This window comes from Alligator mississippiensis, chromosome 5 (assembly GCF_030867095.1).
Source record: "Alligator mississippiensis isolate rAllMis1 chromosome 5, rAllMis1, whole genome shotgun sequence".
Classification (NCBI taxonomy): domain Eukaryota; kingdom Metazoa; phylum Chordata; order Crocodylia; family Alligatoridae; genus Alligator; species Alligator mississippiensis.
Window position 1 is genome coordinate 148,934,601 of NC_081828.1, and position 20,803 is coordinate 148,955,403.

At 43.0% G+C, this 20,803-nt stretch overlaps 1 protein-coding gene across 11 annotated transcripts in view; it reads left to right on the plus strand.

The window, feature by feature from the left end:
• Positions 1-8,284: 8,284 nt before the first annotated feature.
• Positions 8,285-20,803, plus strand: part of ZNF385D (zinc finger protein 385D) — a 752,238-nt gene continuing 739,719 nt past the window's right edge. For 8 of the 11 annotated variants that reach the window (XM_059728861.1, XM_059728862.1, XM_059728856.1 and 5 more), the window contains exon 1: positions 8,285-8,575. The gene's annotated coding sequence lies outside the window, so the exon portion shown is untranslated. The remainder of the gene's footprint in view (positions 8,576-20,803) is intronic. The other 3 variants (XM_059728855.1, XM_059728854.1, XM_019498008.2) reach the window with 2 other exon arrangements.

The following is a 20,803-nucleotide window of genomic DNA, read 5'->3' on the forward strand; positions in this document are numbered from 1 at the left end:
TCTACCTGGGTCTTAAAAACCTCCAGGGGTGGATATTTCATCATCTCTCTGGGTAGCCTGTTCACTACCCTCCTAGCAAGAGAGTTTTTCCAAATAATTAATCTAAATTTCTCTTGCTGTAACTTGAGACCATTGTTTTTTGTTCTGTCACCTGCCTGCACTGAGAACAGGCTAGAATGTCAGACAGTCACTTGACTCGATCTGCTGCCAACACACCTACTAATGCAGCCCAGGATGTCGTTAGCCTTCTTCGCAACAAGGGCACACTGCTGGCTCATATTCAGCTTATTGTCCACTGTAACCCCCAGGTCCCTTTCTGCAGAGCTGCTGCCCAACTAGTCAGCCCCCAACTTGTACCAGTGCATGGGACTGTGCATGGGAGGTCCTTGTTGAACCTCATGAGATTTCTTTTGATCCAATCCTCCAATTTGTCTAGGCCTCTCTAAATCCTAGCCCTACTCTCCAGTGTATCTACTATTCCCCGCCAGCTTGATGTCATCTGCAAACCTGCTGAGGGTGTACTTCATCTGATCTTCCAGATTGTTGATGAAGATATTGAACAAAACCAGCTCCAGGACTGACCCCTGGGACACTCCATTTAGACATTGAGCCCAAAAGTTCAGCTGGTTTTCTATCAACCTTGCAGTCCATTCATCCAACCTGTACTTCCTTAGCTTACTTGCGAGAATGTTGTGGGGCACCATATCAAAAGCCTTGCTAAAGTAAAGGTATATTACATCCACTGCTCTCCCCACATCCACAAAGCCAGTCATCTTGTCGCAGAAGGCAATCAGGCTGGTGAAGCATGACTTGCCCCTGGTGTACTGACTGTTGCCAGTCACCACCTTCTTCCCCAAGTGTGTAGAAATAGATTCCTAGAGGAATATCCTCCCTCAGTTTCTTTCTTTGTGTGTTTTTTTTCACATTGCTTGACTGGGTTAACTAAAAGTTGATTTTGGCTCTTTATGCTTAACTTTTGAATTCTTGTTACATAGATCCAAACTGATATTTTTGTTCCATATTTATGTAAAAGTCAATCCTTCATGGACATCCACTCTAGAACAGTTACTAAATACCTATGGGCAATTTTCCCCTATGGGATCCTGTCCCTTGACCATTCTAAAGATCCTATTCTTCTGATCCAACTCCATAGCAATATTTTATTAGTGTATAGATGGGTTAAAAGGCACCTCTGCAATAATCCAAACACTTTTGGAAGCATAACACCTTATCCTAAAGGCAAGCGTGTCTTCTCTTCCAGGTTGGCTGATCTTGTGCGGTGCACTTTAAACTAGCTTCTCCGGGGGATGGGACCACAGGAAGACGTGAGGACACCTCCCAGCCAAGACAGGTGACATACACAAGGAGTACCCAGGTAAGCAGCAGGGGTCCAGATAGTCCTGAGAATTGGGGGGGTAGCATATGCACCAATTCAAGGCCTTAAATGCCTCTATACCAATGCTTGTAGTATGGGGAATAAGCAGGAGGAACCCACCCTCCAGATAGGTAGTTCAAACCTGGACATTGTAAGCCTCACAGAAACCTGGTGGGATTCATCCCATGACTGGGCAGTCAACATTAGGGGCATTCGGCTATACAGGCGGGATAGAACAGGGAGGAGAGGCAGAGGTGTGGCGCTCTAACACAAAGTGCAATACACATCCTCAACTAGTAGGATGGGGTCAGAGGAGGGGCAGGCTGAAGTGCTCTGGGTCAGCATACAGGGGGTTGTGGGGAAAGGGACTTAATGGTGGGGGTCTACTACAGACCTCCCAACCAAGGGGAAGAGCTGGACTGTGAATTCTCGGGTTAGCTTGTGGAGGCACTTATGGCAAGGGATGTAGTTGTCATGGGTGATCTAAATTACCTGGACATCTGCTGGGAGAAGCAGTCAGCCAGGCTCTCCACCCCAGGGTGTTGAGGGAATTGGCAGGGGCTATTGCGGGGGCCCCGGCATGATTTTATGAGCACTTGTGGTGCTTTGGCCAGGTGCCGGACGACTGGAAGAGGGCCAATGTGGTCCCCATCTTTAAAAAGGGGAAGAGGGAGGACCCGGGCAACTATAGGCCTGTTAGTTTTACTTCAATCCTGGGGAAGCTCTTTGAGAAGATTATCAAGGAGCACATCTGTGATGGGCCAGCAGTGGGGATGATGCTCAAGGGCAACCAGCATGGTTTCATTAGGGGCAGGTCCTGTCAGACCAACCTGATTGCCTTCTACAATCAGGTCACAAAATCATTGGACACAGGCGTCACGGTGGATGTAGTCTTTCTGGACTTAAGGAAGGCCTTTGACACCGTCTCCCACCCCATTCTCATTAAAAAGCTAGGTGACTGTGGCATTGATGCCTACACAGTCAGATGGATTGCAAATTGGCTGAGGGGTCATACTCAGAGAGTGGTGGTGGACAGATCATTTTTAACCTGGAGGGAAGTGGGCAGTGGGGTCCCCCAGGGCTCGGTCCTTGGGCCCACACCGTTCAATTTCTTTGTTAGTGACTTGGATGATGGGGTGAAGAGCAGCCTGTTTAAATTTGCAGACAACACCAAGATTTGGGGTGAGGTGGGCACGCTAGAAGGGAAGGACAGATTACAGCAGGACCTGGACAGGTTACGGGGTGGGCAAATGAAAATAGGATGGGATTCAATACTGACAAATGCAGGGTGCTGCACTTGGGCAGTAGGAACCAGCAGCATACCTATAGGCTGGGGAACTCCCTTCTCAAAAGCACGGTGGCAGAAAGAGATCTTGCAGTCATTATTGACTCCAAGATGAACATGGGCTGACAATGCGAGAGCATGGTCAGTAGGGCTAACTGTACCTTGTCCTGCATCCACAGATACATCATAAGCAGGGCCAAGGAGGTGATCCTCCCCCTCTATGCAACACTGGTCAGGCCACAGCTAGAGTACTGCGTCCAGTTCTGGGTGCCGGTCTTCAGGAGGGATGTGGACAGCATTGAGAGGGTCCAAAGGAGGGCCACTCTCATGATCTGGGGACAGCAGGGCAGACCCTATGAGGAGAGGCTATGGGACCTGAACATGTTCAGCCTTCGCAAGAGAAGGCTGAGGGGGGACCTGGTGGCTGTCTATAAACTTACTAGGGGGGACTAGCGCGGTTTGGGAGAGACCTTGTTCCCCCGAGCGCCTCCTGGCGTAACAAGGAATACCGGCCATAAGTTGTTAGAGAGTGGGTTCAGACTAGACATTAGAAGGCACTACTTCACAGTCAGGGCGGCTAGGATCTGGAACCAACTTCCAAGGGAAGTGGTGATGGCTCCTACTTTGGGGGTCTTTAAGAGGAGGCTCGACGTTTACCTGGCTGGGGTCATTTGATCCCAGTTTCCTCTCCTGCCCAGGGCAGCGGGTCAGACTAGAAGACCCACAAGGTCCCTTCTGACCCTATATCTATGAATCTAAGAATCTATGAATATGTATTCTGTATAATCATCATGGGTTTTGGGCATGAGTTGCTAGAGTTGCCTCATCTGAACAGAAACTGGCCAAACAGCTGTTTTTGGTACATTTTTGTATCTCTCTTGCTTTATTTCATCTCCACACTTTTAAAGAGAAATCAGATAGTTGAACATCTATAAATATTTACAACCTGTCTGTAAATCTTCTGTGGTCCTGTTTAGAAATAAACTTGCATTCAATGCTTCAAATAATTTGCCCTTTGTTCTGTTGCAGCATGTTGAAATATCTTGCATCAAATGGCAATGCTAGGATAAACAGATCTCAGATTAGACATCTCTTAGGTATTTGTTGTACGAGATGGAAAAATGAAAATGTATAAAAACCTTTATTCCACAGCAGTATCATCCAATAACAGATTGATGGGATTGTGATTGAAATAGTTTCCTGTGATCAGGTTGTTTGTGCTCAAACAGCAGTGATCCCTGTCAGTGTTCCCATTATGATATCTCTGCATAGCGTTTTGAGCATTATCATTTTAAGGCTGAATCCTGTCCTCTGATCAGGCTTTCTCCAGAGGAATTCAAAAGGTGATAGAATTCTTCACAACTCAGGCCAACGAAGTAGCTTTTGATATGCTGCAAAGCACACCTACACCTATGGGCTTCCTGAGTTTCCACCTTTTACCATAACATGGCTTTATATAATTATGGACCTGCTAGGAATCTTCTGCATGTCTCCTTTCCCATACCTTACCATTTGAAGTTCCTTCTGTAATATATTGGGTATAGCTTCATGGCACATAAGGAGGGCAGACACAACATGTATAGGTTCTCTGTCCCTTGTCCTTTTCTACCACTTCACTACCTACTTGGCCATACTTGTGCCCAACCCTTAAGAAGAAGATTTAGACTAAAGGAGACTCATTGATGATAATCTCGCGAGAAGCGAGATTATTTTTGTGCATGAGGTGATGCAACATATTTATCAGGGGATGTTATTCCTTTATCTCTTCTGGTGTTAGGACTTGTTTCAGCTTTAAGAATTCAGGTTGATACATGAATCAGAGATGAGCTGGAGAAGCCTTGAGAGTACACAGATATGATAACATTTCCTTCACTTTAGTTGGCACATTTTTAGATTACATGTTCTTAGATACAGAGTCCTGACTTCAAGAAATAAATTTTAGGGACATCTCTCTAACCTTCTAAGAGTACCCTTAACCATCTGACACAGCAACAGAAGAAGTAGCCACTTAGAATCCTGATTGCCCAGCAGGGTGAAGAGCACAACGCATCCCTTTTGACAGGGAAAATAAATTTCTCTTAAGCACAGAAAAATAGTATCTGAAATCCATAGATAGTATTCTTATATCAAATAATACACTCTTGCCAAAAAGGAAAGTATGGTAACACCCAGCATATATTTTTGTCTTCTAAATAATCAAATTCAACATAAGCAATGAGAGAACACCATTTATTTATATCACCCATTTGTTTAATGAACATATACAAAGGATGCATTAAACAGAAAAAACAGAACCATCAAATTTCACTTTGGCAGTGCAAGCAAGCCAAGTGAAGGCATGAGAATGGGTGTTATACATCTTGAACAATTATCAGACAGAAAGTGCACACAAAACAAATTAAAGGACACTTGAAATATATGATGCTATACTAAGAAAGTGAAAGTATTCCCCCTAAATTGTCATATAGCATTTAAACATTATCATTTCAAATAAGACATAAAGTACTCATTTGTAGGCTTCTCCCATCAAAAAGGCCTTCATCTTCTCCATAATGCCTTCTCTTATATTATTTTAAAAATAAAATATGACAAGTCATATTGCCCTGTGCCCTATAGGTACCATGGTATACAAAAATGTTTGGGAGAGCAAGGGCCCTATTTTGTTTCCTCCAAAAGTCAATTAATGGGATTTTGAGTAAAAAAAAAAAAATAAAAAAGGAAGAAAGAAAGAAAGCAAAGACTTTTCTTTCCAGCCATGCATGATCTGATCTGATGCAAGACAAATTTAAATATACAAGGTTGGTATCAGCCTTCTTAGCTTTCACTTCTGTCTTTTCTTTATACAACAAGTATATTAATTCTGTCTTCAGCTATTGTAGTGCTTTCTTTTCCTTTTTCAAATTCCTATTTCATAGTATGTATATGGTTCACACTGTTAAGATGAAATTCTTATTATATAAAAAGTAAATGGTTACCTGTAGATTAGTCTCTATAAAAACATCCTAATCTAAAGCAGCAGTCACATGATACACCATGCCCCCACTTCAGTAGTCATCACCAGTAACATCAGAAACAGGACTAAATAATAGAAAAACATTTGATTCAAGTCAGTCACTTTGCAATTATATTTATTCACAATTCAAAATCACTTAGAAGAGATGAATGGTAAGTGAGGCTAAGCAAGTGATTTGCAATTTACGTTATAATACAATATGGGTAGGTAGCAAAATTGTCTGAATAACAGCAGTAGAGTCTAAGAAGGGTCAACAGTCACAGTCTAACTGTTTTTTCTATCACATCTATCACCACAGGGTAAATCAGGTTAGGTCAAGGTCACTCATCCTTGCTCACATGAATCATTTGAGTGCTAATGAAAACTATTCTCTCATGCTCCAGGTTCAAACATCATCAGTTTCAATAGACTAGTATATCTGAGTGATTCACCTGTATGACCAGAGGAAGAGGAGATCAGCCTTGCAAGTCTCATAGGCTAGGAGGAGAGAACTAAGAAACCTTGAGTCAAGGATAAGAGGATCAGCGGGGGCTGTAGTGAAAAATCAATACTTAAAGATATTATAAAATATGCAGAATAATTTATGACTTTAAAAACAAGTACAGAGCACTGTTGCTGAGTTAGAATGAAGGGATGTCTTTCTTCCTGTTTTGGCTATTGAATTTGAACATTACTTCTTTTTTTAATTGAAGAATTGTGAACATCTTTCCTGTGAATCTGTCTTAAGAATGAAAGTTTTCAAAGTAGTGCGACTGAGTTGCAATAATGATACACCTTTAGTATCTTTTACCACAGGTCACTTAATTAAGGGACAAACAGTCACACAAAGCATACTTTTTAATAAGTAGAAGAATAAGTGGAAATTATCTGAATTATCTGTCTATTGTGCCTGCATCCTAAAGTGTCCAGTGAGAGAGAGAGAAAGAAAAATGATGAATGTTTTGAGTAAAACATTTTCAACACCTACTGCGGAAAAACTTCTCAAATCTACTACAGTCAGAATTGCAATTTGAGACATGTAAACAATAAGCAGCAATACAGACAGAAAGTAAGACAATAAGTTCACCTTATATTCACACAGGTTACAGACTGAGGCACGCATGGCTCTGAAATCATCTCAGGGTTGCAGTATTACATTTTAAACATCTTTTTTTTTTTCTTGCAAGGAAATTTGACAATCTGCCTTCTTGTGCATGTAACTTATGAATGATCACCTCCTGGTGTCAAACAAAATCATAGTAAGAAAAAAAGTACAAGAAATTCTGTCTTTCCAGAAATTAAACTAGACATAATAAACATCAACTGGTTTTGAGATTGAAGGGCCATTACGAAAAATGTTGAAGGCCACAGCTGAAGTAACAAGGGGCTTGTAATGGGGCTTTCCAAAACTCAGAGGGTGATTTAATGGGAGTGATTGCCAAGAGGGATATAGGAGAGAGTGTTGCAGGGAAAAGCATATAAAATTGGATTGCTTGTCATTTAAGAAGGGAGGCAGGAGAGTGCAGAACCTATACTGCTAATGGAAGGGGATCGGTTACAGGTGCTTTTTCAGTAAAGAGATGGCAGGAGGTTCTAATTATTTGCAGCCCTGGTGCTGCTCCAACCTGCTTGCATCTCTCATGGGACTGAGCTTTTGCCCATGCTGTAGCTTTTCTCTGGGAAAACTGAAAGGCCTCAAGAGACCTTGGAGCCTGGGGACACTGTTCTTGGGTTGCACAGACTGCGCTGGCTTTTAGGAGGTGCAGCCCAGCCCCAAACCCCAGTTCTGGGTTAAGGACAGGGGCTGCTAGTGCAGTCAGCCCCTGACTTCCTAAGCTGGCTTCAGTCTATACCTTCTCAGAGGGGTGGGAATCCCTACTAGTCTTGCCCAGATGAGAAGGTTCTCTACACAAGATGCTTCCTGCACATCAGCCTAATAACATTGCGCAGTAGCACAGCCGTTATTATCCGTGCTAATAGCCTACTGTAGTGTTTCCTAACCTTTTCCAGCCCAAGGCAACACTTCTATTAAATAAAATTTTTCCACGCACGGCACACCTGTTAAGGCATCCCCATCCTTGTACCTATTGTAGCTCATTTCCATGGCAAAATGCTGCAGCACACCTGCTCATCCCTGACGGCACATTTCTGTGCCAGCTGGGAAACAGGCCTACTGCGCCATGTTATTAGGCTGATGTGCCGTAAGCGTCCCTAAAAAGCATGCACTAGTGCTACTGCGCAGCAATTCGTGTCCGCGTTCTCTCGGAGCTCCGCGGCGCGCGCTCATACTGTGCATGCAGGGGACGCGGACTGGAGTTATGGTGCATTCACTTGGCGCCTCTTAGTCGAGGTCCTAAACTAGTAGTAGGGATACTACTGGAGGGACTAAACTAGTACTAGAGGTACTAAACTAAAAGTGCAGTAACTACGGTGCATGAATGAAGGCGTAGACGTGCCAGCGCCTCGTGAGGGAGCAGCACGGGGCGGGAGGCAGAGGTGCCCACTGGGGAGGACTCGGGAGGGGAGCCCCGCGCCCAGGGCACCGCGGGGGAAGCTCCCGCAGGGAGGAGGGGCGGAGGGGGCTGGGAAGAGCGGGGGGAGCCGAGCCCGACCTAGACCCGGGCGCTCGGGCTGCGCGGCTCTTAGCGGCTGCCCCTCCTCCCCCGCGGGCGGGCGGCATTGGCTACGCGCGGGGCGCTGCTCTGGGCAGGGCGGCCGCTCGCCCGCGGCGGGTTGAGTGACAGCCCGGCCAGAGCGCGGGGGGCGGGACCGGCGGGACCACTCTTCCCCGGTGCCCCCCCCCTTCCATCTCTATCGACATCGCCGCCCGCTGCATGGCCGGGGGGCAGCTGCTGGAGGATGAGGAGCTCCGGTGGGGGCAGGAAGGAAAAGCTGCCAGGAGCTGAAGCCCTGGCTGAGCACGGTGAGTGGGGCGGGGGTGGGGCGCGGGCTATTTCCTAAGTGTGCCTGGCAGTGGGGACGAGACCCCCCCCGCCCCTTCCCCAGCCTGCTCTCCTGAAGGGGCAGGGGAGAGAGTCCAGGGCTGGCATGGGGGGGTCCTCCAGGTGCAAAGACCTTCAGGTGAGAGTGAGGACAAAGGAGGATGTGGCGGGGGGGGGTAGTGATTTTGGTTTGTTCCGAGCATCTTTGTCCCCACCACCGGGACCCCATGTCCCGGGTCCTGGCTGCGGCCAAACTCCTGCAAGCTGCTCCTCGCTCCCCACACGGCGAGGAACAGCAGCGCCCACCTGTATTTTGGCATCTGCCTTTTCCAGTGGCTCTTTGCATTGCCCCGCAAGGAAAGCAGGCCGAGCCAAGCAAACTCCACAGAAGCTGGACGGAGTCCTTGCAGCTTTTTGTGGCTCCCGGGTTTCTCCTCTTAATGCTTTGAGAAGCATTTTCAACCCCCTAGCTGGTTATATCTTCTCTCCCCCCTCCCTTCCTCAGGGCTTTACACCAGCCATTGCCATAAGCCTTCAAGTAAGTGACCCCTTGTTTGCTGAACGGGGACTGCTTTCCCCAGCGCCAGATCTGTCATGTCCCATTTCCTTACTGTAACACTTGGCTGTCATTGTTTGTCTGCCCTGATGAGCCGAGCTAACTGCTTATGGATACAGGTCAGGTTTGTGTGTGTTTGAATTCAGTCTCCAATGTTAGGTGGCGGTTTGTTCTCTGTGGAGGCTCAGTACTGCTTTTCCAGCCTAAATTATGGGCATTTCTCTAGAGAGCTGGCAGGGCTCATCCCAAAAATGGACCATAGAGGATTAAGTGGATGCAGCTCAGTATTTTCTGAGTCCTACAATAATTTGTGCTGCCAGAAGTGCCAGCCCCACAAGTACCTTCAGTACCATTCCCCACACAGCCATGCGTCAATCTTTAAGTTTCTCTGGTGTGCTGTAACACAGTGTAAAAATAGTAATATTGGTAATGAAGGTGTTGCTGTGATTGAGAATTGAATGGTATTAAGTTTTGTTTGTTGCTATGAAAAGGATGCCCTCGAGCTGAACTAGTTATCTGTTTTAAAAGCAAAGGCAGGTAAAGTTGTTTCTTTGGTACTATACCTGCCCCTGAATGTTTCTCCCAGTTATTGGGTGATTACAGTTGCACTTTTATTCACTCTGCTGTGTTGTTTGTGTGTCTTTTATCAAAGCAAAATAAATCACTCCAGAAGCTTAGTCTAAAAGCTTTATCGGAAAAACTCTGGAAAAATGACTACGCAGGATGCTCTGTCGAATAATACAGTAAATGTAAAGAAAATCTTTCAGTCACGGTAATGGTACTAGGGGAAAGAATGCAGGCTAAGGGTAAAGTGATGAGATCCCATTATGTTATATGAGTTTGGGATCAATGAATCTTATGTAACTGTACGGGAGAAATCGTAGGTCTCTTGAAGTCAAGGGAAGTTTTGCCATACCCTTTTTAGTAGGGCCAAAGTTTCACCCACCGACTTTTATGAGGTGAAGCCAAACTGAAAACCTTTGAGTAACATAACTTTACCATAAATGCATAGCTCATATACGAGTATGTTCCTGTGATAAACCATTTAAAAAATAACTCTACAATAAAATAAGCATTTTAAGTAGGTGTCTTATAAATTCTGATCTGTTTGGTTTTAATGTGAATTCCTCAACAAATATAAGGTGTATCTGTTGGTCAGTTTGAGAAGATTGTGTGTTTGAAATACTGTTGAAAATATAATAATATATACATCAGATGGCTCTACTACAACTTAACATTATTTATTGCTACTATTTATATAATGAATTAGAGGTGCATGGTGTGTTATGTAACACTCCTCTAGCAAAAACTATTGCTCTTTCTGCTGTGTTCTCTTGCTAAGGTACGTCAGGTTTATTTATGCAGATCATTTTCTGTACCTTAACAACACCAAATTATGGTGAAGACAAATGCTAAGCTTAATTTGTATGCCCTGAGTGCCAGTTATGTGCTACAATATGTTCTAGAAAATGAATGTACAAAAATCTTAGACTGTTTATTCCAGTACATATCTACACCCCTCCCCCACCATTTAATCTCAAAATCCAAAGAAATACTTAACTAAGTGTGACATTCTCAGGTAAATATTAACCTTTGTAAGGAATACTGATCACTTCCTCCATCAGAGTAATGGACAGAAAAGAGCACAAGGATTACAGAGACTTAAATCCAAATTTCTATTTGTGCCTTTTCCAGCTATTTTTTTTTTTTTTAAAGCAGGAAGCAGACTATAGTTTTGGCTCACTGGTGCATGCATGCAATTATCAAAATGAAATTTATAAAGGTCGTTTGGGAAACAAAGTACTATTTGCATTCCAGAGTAAGAGTGGGAGCTATCAGAAGCATGAATTAGTTAAGAATTTGGGAAATCATGTTGCTTTTTCCTGTTTGCTTTCTTCTTGCTTAAAGCAAAAAAACAATTGACCACAAACTTTGTTGGTGTAAATTGGCATAGCTGCACTGACCTCAATGGAGCTAATATGTTTTACATCAGTCACTGTTCTGGCACACTATTTTTAGTGTCTTAGATCAAGAGCCCTTTGTCTATTTATTTCTTATACTTTTATGGGACAAATCTGCCTAAGTGCAGAATGGGTTTTATGGATGCTGAATACCTTTAAGTATCACTGTTTTTATTTTAGGAGTTTAGAAAAGCTGGGGCCTCATCAAATCAAGCTATAATACTTTTCTCCTGTATATAACCTTTTATTTTGTTGTAGAGCTACTGATTTGAAAGGTATGCTGCTAAAGTATTCCGTATATTTAATAAAATTGAAGAATTAATCTTGGTGATTAATTGTACTTTTATTATGTTAATGAAAACCCTACTCCCATAAGTTTAAAAAAAAAACCCAACTAAATAAAATGCTTTGCTAACATCAAAGTTTGATGTTACTACTAATGGGCTTGTGAAGACAATGTTATATTGCACTTTTTGGAATACATTTCAAAAGATGAGTGCAAGTACACACACTTTCCCTGATCCCTTGCAGAGAGAACCTTGTTTTGTGTGATGTAACAACCAACTGAACACACCAACCCTCCTTCCTCCCAAACCCAGATTTAGAGCAACATAAAGTAGGATTAACATTAACATCTAGACAGCAAGTTGGAACAAAGAATTCCTCAAAGTGTGATATGTTGACTAGATAAATATCAATGATCTTCTGAAAAAGCCTGGTTTTAAATGACTTGGGATTGGATTAACATTGGCAACTTAAATTTAAAATTGCTCAAGGGCCTGAAAATCTAGATGAATGGTTATAGCCAGAATTCTATTACAAGTCCTCTTGAAGTAGAGGGTGTTAAGTAGTACTGTAATGGAAACTGTGGTATAAATCAAGCAAATAGTCTTAGGCTCCTAGTAAGGAAAACTTTGAAATATCTGTATATGTTGGCCAAAAAGATTATTTCAACCTATGTCTTTTGAAAAACAGGTGTGGAAAATTGTGGGACCAGAAGTACTAAATAATATTTTGGAAGGACAGCAAGTGTTTAGTATCCACTGTTAAGCTACATGACAGTGAAGTTAAACTCTTGTTAGGAATATACTTCTTCCTTTCTCTTATTTTATTTAAAGATGATGGTGGAGGGGGTACCATTCCATTCTTACATATGTGATGAGGATTTAGCATAAGAATATTGTTTAAAAAATGGTTTCAATTTCAGTGATCATGAATAGTACCAAACTTACAGCCCTGGTGACTGAAATCCTTTGAGATCCCACTTACTGCAGTCAACTAGTGGCTTTTCTTCGGCTTGGATCAGGTCCAAATGGGCTTTGGGTCAGATGGAGCAAGTGCAACACGAGCAGGCACAATCTTCCAGAACTGACAGAATAGTCCAGTCTCTGTTTCTGCTTGGTTCTTATTGCTTGCTGAGAGTGCCAAAAAAAGACTCCACTTGTGGTGGTATAAATCAATGTGTTATGAATGTTTGGTCTGCTGAGAATTGGACTGAGTTTAGTGAATTATGTTGGTAAAAGAATGGGGGAAGAAAACGTGGAAATTGTGTCAATTTAGAATCCCTGGAAATTTTCCACCAATGAAACAGAGGGAAAAATTGAGAGAAATTGATCAGTGCTCGGATGGTAACTACTAAACTGGACTGCCTTTTGCGTTTGTGATGGAATGCCAGAAACCGAAGTAAAAAGGTATATAAACCATTACTAGTCACCTGGGATCCCAGTCTCAAAATACTGTTTATATCCTCATAAACTTATTAATGAAATAATCAATTTATATGTACAACTGATTGAGTTATCTATATCCTTAAATTAAATACTGTCAGTAATAATCCAATGTGTTGTGGGGCTTTTTTAAAAGATATACATCTGGAATTTCCTACATGTCTTATCAGTTTAGTGTTGGTTATTCTCTCTCTACATGTGTTAAAATAACTATTTAGTGTATAACACTGGGATTTTTTTTTTTTTTGCCATTTAGACTTCCTTTCTATGTTCCCACTGAATCTGAATTGTCAGTGAGTGGAAACAAGATACTTACAGTGTTTAAAACCATTTTTCATGTTTTCCATGAAAGGATTTCCCTCCTTCTTGGTTTCTTCTTTCTTTATGAGCTGTCTGGGTTATGCCTTTCCTTAAGAAGATGCTGTGGAGATTTTTTTTTTTTTTTTTTTTAAATCACAAAATAGCCACAAATACAGGGAAATGAAAGTATGGTTAAAAGGTAGAAGACTCTTCCTTGATCATGCAACTATTAACAGTCTTGTATTTTTGTTAATCTAGGTGGAATGATTACTCTGACAGAGCTATAGAAACTAGCTCGTTTTGGTACATTTTGATTAAGTATTTTATGTTTTGAGTAGCACTGGCTTAGGGGCATTTTTATTTTCACATCTGGAAGTTTCCAGGCTTAGTATTCAGTTTACTGTCTCTGTCTTTGTCTTTCCATTTAGCCTTGCCATGTTATAACAATGAATCATCTTGTCCATTAACTAAACTTGGAAAGTCTGTTTGTGCACTGAAGTTGTTTCATCACGTCGCCATAATAATTGATTGGAACCCTGGCAACTCCACCTGCTTTCCCATATGTATTTGGACTGGACTTTACCAAGTGTTGTTCTGAGCAACCGAAGGATAAGCTATCAAAAAAAAATGTCTTTGGTACATTAGGATTTGACATCTTTCTCTTCTGAAAATTTAAAGTAGCATATTTTGTCACTTTACAAATCAGTTACTGTCATTTTAACTAATCCCACTAGATTATTACAATTCACATATAACAGCAAAAATAGGAAATGACCAATTTGGCAATTGCTGTGACTATCGCAGGCTCAAATAGATATGTTATTTCATTAACCAATTTTAAAAGCCATTTTTTGGGATACTAAAACAGTGGCTTTCAAACTGTGGCCCACGGACCCCTAGCCATCTATGGAAGATGACAATGATCAATCACAAATATGTGAATACCCACGCTTACAATTTAAAGGGGTCCACACCTCTGTTCAAATTTCCCAAAGGGGTCTTCAAATGAAAAAAGTTTGACAACTACTAATTCATTCAAAAACAAAGGCAAAATATAAATCCATTATTACCTTAGATGTTCATTCATATTATTATGTGGCAGGAAATATGTCACAGCAAATATTCCTGTTAACCTGTGAATATGCTTTCAAACAGCACCAGGGTTGACAGTTAAGCACACTTCTTTTGCAAGTAGGTGTCCATTGTTAAATTATTGAAAGGCCTTAAGCAGGCAACAAGTAGTTAGATCAAGTGTATTCTACTGTAATTACAAGTACTGCCCATTACTGGACAGTGCAACTTAAACTTTTTTTAAATGTTCCCCATAAAAGCAATATAATAGAGGATCCATTCAAGTAGTTGCATGAAATATATACAGTGACTTGCACTATATTCCAAGAACTTTTGTATGCTAGATTATCAAAAAGACATTCTTTTGCAATAAATTAACAAAAGCTCCTTTTTGTTGAGATGCTGGTTGGACTTTTATATGATGGGAAAGTGAAACATAACTAATAGGGAGGTTGCAGTTCTTATGACAGAGGTAATTTTTAGCTATCTGTGGCAATGTCAGTGGAAATATCAGTGAAAAGCTTTGAATATAATGGTTAGTATTTGAACTAGTTTCTGTAATTAGTGAGGAGATTAGTACTGGGACCAAAGTACCATTCTGATTTGTTCACAGCAACTTGTGCGATAAAAAAGATGTGTTCCTGTATTTTGTTTCCTAGGTAGAAGAAATTTCAGTACTCTCTGCCTTGAGGTCATAAATCTGGCTCATGATGGTCAGATCTGTGTCTTAAACGATGGGAATGTAATCTTCAAAACATTTGCGGATGAAAGTGGGAATTCTTGGCTGTCAGGGCTGTTTTAGGCATTTCATAGCACCAATAAGTGCAAATGGATTCCAGTGCTGCAAACTAAGTTAACAATTGATGAGCAAAAGCCCTTGAGAGTGGGGAGGAGAGGTGGAATGTTATGAAAAAGATGTGGTCTATAAAATCTATTTCTTTCCTTGTAGGATTGCCACAGGCAACTAGATTTAACTAGGTACAGAAGTGAGTGTCATATGAACTTTTCCAGTATACTCTACCAGCTCTTTAAATACAAGAGAAGATGACAACTCATTGTTTTCACTTGTTCTGCTGTGGGAAGAATGTTTGATTGCTCTCTAGGGGAAAACTGGTCTCACCAAAAGAGGAACATATGGTTATTTATGTGTTTGATATCTGTATCCAGCCTAAGGAGCCACCTCTGGCTTGAGGAGAGAGGGGGAGGGTATAAAACTTGGAATGGGTTGGAAGGAAGCTTTGGTATTTCTTGTCAGTGGCTTTATCAAGGACACAAATGCCTGTGTACAGTCTCAGGCAGACAAGGTTCCTTGATATCAAGGATATCAAATTCACCCAAGGAACCTTGTCTGCCTATGTCCTTAGACCAACACCGCTACAACCTAAACCCCTGTATACAGTCTCCGAAGATGAGTCTTATGAAGTTCATTGTTATGTCGAACTGTCTCCTTCATCTTCTCTGGGAGTTTTAAGTTTAGCAGAGAGCCTAAATTGTGTCTGATTATGCAGAGTAAATAAATGTATGCACTTGAAAGGTTTTGATTTGACTGGATTTTTTTATTGTATATTTCTAAATGTGACCATCCAGATGTATGCTACCTAAGCCCAGTATCTGTAGTGACTATCTTAGGGAGAGAAAGTTCTACTCCAGCTGTTAAATGTGTTTCAATGAACAGATCAGTTGAGTGACTCTGGTGCCAAGATTAAGGATGGGGATGGGTGGAATAGGCTTGGACCAGAGAAGCTACAAATGTGCGAGATTCTGGCTCGCAAGGAGCCAAATCAGGAGGATCTTCAGAAAGAGTTGAAGCTCTTGCCTGCATTAGGGTTATTGGATAACCTTAATGTAGGCAGGAGCTCTTTCTATAGCCCTTCCTGACCCATCCCTGTATGTCCCTCCCAGAAACAGAGGCATGCAGGACAGTTCCAGCTGTTTCTCTAGGTGGTTGTACCACTGCTGCTGCCAGGTACTTCTCAACCAGAGTCTGTCAAACTTATGGAGGTGTGCCTTAAATCTAAAAAGATGGAGAACCAACCACTGGGTTGGAAGCTAGTATAGCTGCTTGCTCCATGCTTGCATTGGATGGAGCTGTTTAATGAGATGCTTTCTGGGTATTTGTGTGTGTTCTGTCCATCTCTTTGTACTGTAAGTTGATTCAGGAAGTGAATAGTGTAACAGGGTTATGAATAGCTTGTGTGTCTGAGAGTCCACTAGTTAGCTGAGTTTAATAGCCATTCTTAACAACTCTTGTCCCGTCTTACAAGGAAAGAGACAAATCTGAAGTGATGCGCCACCTTATTCCTGTGCTCTCAAGGTATCTTAATTTTCACAGTGATCTGTCAGGTTAACGGTTGGCTTACTTCCTTTAGCCAGTGGGGAAAAAGAGTTCATCCTGGGAACTTAGGCTAAATAATTGCTGCTGAAATGGTTGTCTTGATTGAAAAGGGGGCAGGCTGCAAAAACCTTAGGTGCAGTCTGGCCAAAATGATTAGGGAGTAAATAGAGAGAAATAAACAGGTATTCAGACCTTTGGGACCTGATGTTATGCAGTGTAGCTGAGGAGAGGCTGGGGGTGCATAGAGGCAAGGTAGGGTGGTGCAGCTGAAATAAATTCCATATTTACTTTAATCTAAGATGACTCTGAATTTAAGATAACCCACCAATATTAAAATATGGAAAATTCATAAAATTGCTGTTGTTTTCCATGTGTAGAATCATATTATTGGAGAGTTGTCTTTATTTCATCCTTCCCACTGTGTCAGGGGGGCAGATGGTGGGGGTATATGGAGTAAAGCAACTTGTCCCCTAATTGTGTCTGACTTCCTGCCACCTTCCCTTGGCCTCTGCTTTGTGCTGACAGGCTCTGTCCCTGTTCTAATGCACTGAGCACATTCCAGCCCAGCTCCTGTAGCAGCCGTGTTTGGGGTTGTGCTCAGTGCCTCAGTCTGGGGTGTGGATGGAGCAATGGTAAGTGGGGGAGGGAAAGGGCCAGGCAGGGGAGAATAGGCTGTATTGGTGGCGGGGAGGGGGAGATGGAATGCAGAGACTATGGGAGTGTTGTCCCCAAAGGACAGCGAGTTCGTGCCTGGTGCGTTTGTGCCAATAAACACACAGGGGTGAAGGATCCAACTTAAATTTTATTTCTGCGCAGAAAGTGATGCTCGGCAATCGTTCGCAAAGCAAGCACACCCACCCAAGTGGGCATCAGCCTTCTATAGCCACTTGACAGGTTGTACTTGCTGATGTGGTAAATTGTGCAGCAAGCCCCCCAAGTAACCCCCCTTCCGACTCCACCAGGGGCCTCGCTGATATGACCTCTCCTTCTAGCAAGGCCAGCAATTAAGCAACTAGGCAACAAGCGATCTCCCCCAGCCTAAATAACCTACTCTATGCCCTTGGTTAGATAAAATACTTTTTCAAAACATACAAAGCTGTTCCCAAAGTATAAAAAAACATAGTGAAAGTTCAGGGGTACTCATCAAATCCCCCCTTCGAGGCTATGATCCTAGGAAATAGGACCATAGTCCTCGAACATCTTTTTCATTTCCAGAAATCTCTTTGCTCCCTCCCGATTCTTTTGGATCGGGTTTGTAACTGATGGTTTTACAAACATCACACGGTGAACGGGGGAAGAAATTGATTTCTTGAGTACCTCACAACGCATTGGCACACACTGTACCCCACAACAAATCATCAAGAAAATACACATACCTGCCACAACTAATAGGAAAATTTGCTTAAGCCATGAAAAATTAGGAAGCCAAGAAGTAAGCCATGAGAAGTCGAACCCTTCCCCTTGCTTAATGTGAGACAGAACTTTTAACTTCTGCACCTTTGACTCTATCAACTCGGAATTATCTGTCAAATTAAAACAACACATTCCCTCAAACTCTTCACATCCGTGGTTATGCCTCAGCAATAAGTAATCTATGGCTGCTCTATTTTGCAGAGTAGCTCCTCTTAGTTCTTCCATTTCAATATTGAGGGCAGCTAGGTTCTGTGAAGTTGTATTTAGGCCCTTTGCCAGGGCACAGGCCACCTTACTAAGCTGCCTCTCAGCGACCACTACTAGGCCTGGCACCCCTACTATGAAAACTGCTAAGGATACTACCTCGGCCTCACTCAGGAGGTTTATGTTACTATCACAGGATTCATCTAGCACTTTCAAACCTCTCCGGTGACGCTTACTAGAGGTCTTAGGCATACCTGGTAGCCAGACAGTCAACCGGCCCAGAGCACAAGGGCCTCCTGTGGCATTGGCTGGGATATGAATACGCAGTCTTCCCACAAAGAAGGAACCACCCCCGGGGTAATACAACATGACTGTAGTTGCAAGATACATCAGTCGCGTCTGAGCAATTGAAATTTTTTGTTTCTTTGGTTAGGCTTTTACAAGCTTTGGTACAGTTCACAAAATTGGCACAGCTGGTGTTATCAGGGGAGGTGACTCAACAAATCTATTTCAAAGGTACTGGCGTTCCTTTCTGTGGTAATGGTCCCTCACATGGAGTTGTTAGTGTAATTGATTGGACCTCCTATTCCCCCAGATGCGAACCAAGTCTGATTCCGGAGTGCTTCCAATGGAGTGAGCACCCCTATAAGGCATGATGTGAAAATATCATCAACCGATATTCCACCTGCCAAACAAAAATGAGTGACATTTAATACGTCCTTTGCCAAATGAACCCACACATTTTGACTCTTATTGAACCTTTGATGCACCAACCCCTTAGACCCTAGAAACATTACGCCTATGCAAAGAACTACTGTCCACATGGTTGACGTTTAAACAGAAATTTAAGTCCTTCTACTGGCTCTGCTGTCCAACGGTGTCCGTTTGTGTCGGCTTCCGGTGCAACACTCTCAGCAACTTCTCCTGCAGGTGGTACTTCTGGTGCGGCCTTCACCCGAGTGTAGTGTATCCACAGTTTTACCTGCTGAACCTTCACTGCAGCATGAGTGGTGAGAATCGCAGGATACGGTCCCTTCCACCTGGGCTGAAGCGGCTCGTCTTTCCACGTTCGGACTAGCACCTCGTCTCTGATCTGGAACTTATGGACTGGTGTATCTAAAGGGAGTGGAAGTCGCTCCTGGACATACCTGTGGAGAGAAGACAATACAGCAGACAAAGAATACAAATAATCTTTTACCCAGCCTTCCCCTTTTACATGCATTTGACTCCCATGCGTCACCACTGGATTCTTAGGATATGGCTTGCCATACATTAATTCAAATGGACTAACTCCCAATTTAGCTCTAGGGGCTATGCGCACTCTAAGCAAGGCAAGAGGCAGAGCTTCAGGCCATTTCAACTGAGTCTCTTGGCAAAGTTTAGCCAGCTGTCTTTTCAGAGTCTGATTCATTCGTTCCACCTGTCCACTTGACTGCGGCCTCCATGCTGTGTGAAGGTCCCATTGTATCCCCGGAGCCCGGGAAACTGCCTGGGTCACTTCTGACACAAAGTGTGGCCCTCGGTCCAAGGCTAATCCCTCCGGGATTCCGAATCGTGGAATCATTTCTTTTAGCATCACTCGGACCACTTCTTTTGCTTTGTTGGTTCGGCACGGGAAGGCCTCGGTCCATCCAGTCAATGTGTCCACGAGCACTAACAGGTATTTGTAGTGTCCCTTCCTGGGAACTTCAGAGAAATCTATTTGCCGACACTCTCCTGCTAATAGTCCTTGCCTTCCTGCTCCTGGCAGAGGTTTGGGGGAAATCTTAGGATTGTTGGTACAACAGACAGGGCATCTTCGCACTATTTGTTCTGCTGTTTTCCTCATCTTAGGTTCCACTACAATTCTTTGGAGACCTTGGGTCATGGCGTCAGCTCCCATATGGGTGCTCTGGTGGTACTCTTGGAGCATTTTGCTAAGAATCAATTTTGGCATCAGGACTTGTCCTTCACGCAAAACCCACCATCCATTTTGTTGTTCTTTGGTTCCCAATTTCTCTGCTAGTTGGTTCTCTTTTTCAGTATATTTGGGAGGTTCTTCAGGCAACACTACCTGAGGCATCAAGGCCAACATTTGAGCCTCCTGAACTTGTTCTCTAGCTGCCTTCTTTGCCGCAGCATCTGCTCATAAGAGGAAATCGACAACCTCACCATCTCCCTTTTGATGGGCCTTACAGTGCACCACAGCTACCTCTAGTGGTTCCATCATGGCTTCAAGTAATTTCAGGATCTCTGTTCCATGCTTTACTGGGCTTTTACTTGCCGTTAAGAGTCCTCTCTCTTTCTATATAGCTCCGTGGGCGTGTAAGACTCCAAAGGCGTACTTTGAATCCGTGTATATAGTGGTTATCTTTCCTTTTGCCAAATGGAGAGCTCGGGTCAGCGCAATAAGCTCAGCTCTCTGTGCAGAGGTATTTGGAGGCAAGGCGTTTGCTTCCACGGTATCCCATGATGTAACCACGGCATATCCCGCCTTTCGGGTTCCATTGTCCATGAAGCTGCTTCCATCTGTGTAGAATTCAAGGTCTGCATTAGGTAGTGGGGCATCTTTAAGATCTGGCCGGCTAGCATACACGCTCTCAATAGTTTCAATGCAATCATGCTGTAATCCGTCATCCTGTTCCAGTGGCATCAACGTAGCT